Raw genomic sequence first — 3,603 nt, forward strand, 5'->3', positions numbered from 1 at the left:
TATTTTATCAGCTCTAGTGATAGCAGTGGAGCTCTGTTTGTCACCCAAATGCTTTAGTCAAGCAATTATCAATTCTGGGTATGCTTTATGAAAAGATCTCTTTGTATAAAAAACAAACTAGGATTTGTCGATGTGAGTATTCATGAGCCACACTCACCTAAGGTCGACAATGGGTTGTCATCACTTGGTTTCAGAATACGACATCAAGACTGCTCATCAACTGTGGTAGGAACTTGAACAGTGACTTTCCTAGCAAGATGCTTCTAGGATCTAAAGTTGGACAATACTCTCAAATCGAACTAATAGAATCTAATCGAGCAGTTCTTTTTAAGTTAAATACAGGTATCTGAATCGAGAGTCGACTGGTTCGATTCTGTTCTCAGTTTTAGATCAAGAACCGAAGAACCGAATTAGAACTGAATCTCTATAATTTTTTTAATTAATTTATTTTAAATAAACCAAATTATTTTATTTTTCTAAATAAATTTGCTAACTAGTTAATTTAATTCAAATTCAAAAATATGATTGTTCTATTTCTAATTTTCAGTTCAAAACCAATTTATTCAAATTGACTTAAGTTTTATCCAAATCTGTTATTCTACCGTAGTGCCGTTTCTACCGTTCTGGATAAATCGATTTGAAGCTCGACAATGCCTCTCTTAATTATTTTGAACTCGCCATCTTCCTCTTTTTATGATTTTAACAATCAAATATATGAAAAATTCAGCAAAGAGAGATGCAAAAGACACGTAAGATTGGACTAAGTTATTTTGTGAGAGTTAAAATTAAACATATCATTAGTTAAATTAATGCAACTTTGTAAATATTAAAAAATTAATTATAATACGAAATCTGGGAACCGAATGGAACCGAACCGAACTAAACTAAATCGAATAGAACCGAGCCCGAATGGTTCTATAATTAAATTTGGATCCGACAATTTCACTTACTAAATATCCGAAAATTTCGGATCCAATTAGGTTATCGTTAGACCCAAACCAAACCGAACCATGTCCAGCCCTTCCAGGATCTATGAAGTAAAAAGGTATTACAGTGTTAATGCAAAACCAAGACACTGTGAGTGTAAAATATTTAAATTTAAAACTTCGCTGGATGAATTAACAAATTATGAGTTAATTCCTAATTGTACATGTGCCAGATTGAAGACAGTAGCGAATAACGAAGACAGAGTTTAGATAATGAAATTTCTTATGGGTTTAAATGACACCTACAAAGCTCTCAAGGCTTAGATTCTTTAATCAAGTTTTTTCCCAGTCTTAAAGAAGTGTGTTCCATCATACAGCAAGAGGAAAAATATCGACAAATTTCTCTAGACAACCCTGTTAATGATTCCATGGTTCTCATGGCAACTTCTAAAGGTACTGGAAGGCAGAATGTTACGTCTCAAAGAAATATTATTGTACATTCCGTAAAGTTCGTGGACATTCTCTGGAGAGATATTTTAAAGCTAACCCTGATAAACCAGTGTACAGTTATTGTCAAATGCCTAGTCAGTGCAGAGAAATGCTTCAAGCTTCATGGCTATCTTCCAGGCCACAAGCTCTATGGAAAGGGCAGACGAGCATCGGCTAACCAAATCATCACTATCATGTCATCTGGACAGGAGCAAGTCAACAGATAAGTGCCACTCCGTCAAGAGCAATACTTACAGCTAATTGCCATACTTTTAAATCACAATCGAGCTAGCCTTACACGTCTTCAATTAATCAAGTCCATTTTGTCACACCATCTTCATTATCTGATATGTCAAAGATCTCTGGTATCTCTCTGTCTCTCTGTTTATAGCAAAAAACTCATTAAACTCTTTTAATCCACCATGGATACTGGACACTAAGGTGATTGATCACATGATCTGTTCAACCTCTTTCTTTGCAACCATAAAAGCAATAGCTGGATATTCTGTAGCTCTTCCTAATGTTACTCATTTTGGAATAGTAAAAATATTTGAAAACTTGATTCTACATGATGTTCTTTGAGTTCCATCATTTTCTTTTAATCGACGATCTACTAGGAATTTAACTCAAAGCTCAAAATGTTGCCTTATATTTCTGATTCTAGGTTGAGTTTTGTTGGTAAAGAATACATTTATGAAATTCCTGCTAGTCTTATACTCGGTTCTGTTTGTTCTTTAGCCAAGTTACATAAGCTTCCTTTTCCTGTTAGTCATCTTAGGTCTAAAAAATGCTTTGACTTAGTTCATTGTGATCTTTGGGGACCATGAAATGAAATTAACATGATGGATCAAGATCTTTTCTTAATATTGTGGATGATTTTAGTCATCATACTTTGGTATATATGTTAAAAGTAAAATCAGATGCTACTAGGAGTTTGCAACAATTCTATGTGATGATTGAAACCCAACTTGATGCTAAGATAAAAGTAATCAGAAGTGATAAGCGGGAGAGTTTGATACGAAAGAATTCTATTCGAGAAAGGGTATAATACATCATAAAACTTGTGTTAAGACTCCTCAACAAAATGCCATTATAGGGTGAAAGCACCAATATATTTTAAATGTTGCTAGGTCCCTAAAATTTCAAAGAGTAATTCTAATGAGATATTAGAATGATTGTGTTCTCATAGCAATTCGCCTTATAAATAGAACACCCTCAATACTTCTCAAACATAAAACACCTTTTGAGGTCCTTTTCAAAACCAAACCTATCTACTCTCACCTTAGAGTTCATGGTTGTTTAGCTTTTGCTTCCACCCTTGTCAATATTAGGCACAAATTTGATCTTAGAGCAAGAAAGTGTATGTTCTTAGGTTATCCTTTTGGAGTTAAAGGTTATAGACATTGAAACAAAAAGGTTTTTCATTTCTAGAAATATGATCTTTCATGAGAAAATCTTCCATACAAAATTGACATTATGCCTATTGATCAAAACCTATCAAATCCAATTATTTCACCTTATCCTCAACCAGTAAAGACTGATTTTGGCTATCCTCTTGAGGCTTCTTTCCACCCACCTGAACCCGAACTGATGCCGATTTGCCACGAACAATAATGATAATATAGAAGAAGAAGAAGAAGAAGAAGAAGAAGAAGAAGAAGAAGAAGAAGAAGAAGAGAATGATGGGAGATAGTAGGTTTATTCAATATTCAAGTCTGTCTATTACAATCCAAGAACCTTAATTTATAGGTTCCAAATAACAGTAAAAATGTAAAGTTGCAATAAAAAGGAAAAACTAGAATTTCCTTTTGTTTAAAAGGAAACAAATTTATTACTCTACCAAAACAAGAAAAGCAATAATGAAAATTCGATCTTTAATTGATTTGATTCTGATTATGCCTAGAATATACTTTCCAATTTGCATCATGAAGCTAATATAAAACATACAACTGATGTTTCAAACATCGAAAATCCTTTAGAATCTTCTAAAAAATCTTCACATACCATTTACTCAAGTCCACACTTGCCTAGGAAATCCACCAGCGGAAAACTAGCTCCTGTCCATTTGCTAGACTTCATTTGTCAACAAGCTTTCTCAATTCCTCACGCACAAAAATTGAACAAGGAAGAAGGTCCAACACTTTCAGGTAATGCTTCTTCTCTTGTTGCAACTCTCTCTTATAATTAA

The sequence above is a fragment of the Olea europaea genome, unplaced genomic scaffold (assembly GCF_002742605.1).
Source record: "Olea europaea var. sylvestris unplaced genomic scaffold, O_europaea_v1 scaffold1046, whole genome shotgun sequence".
Taxonomy (NCBI): Eukaryota; Viridiplantae; Streptophyta; class Magnoliopsida; order Lamiales; family Oleaceae; genus Olea; species Olea europaea.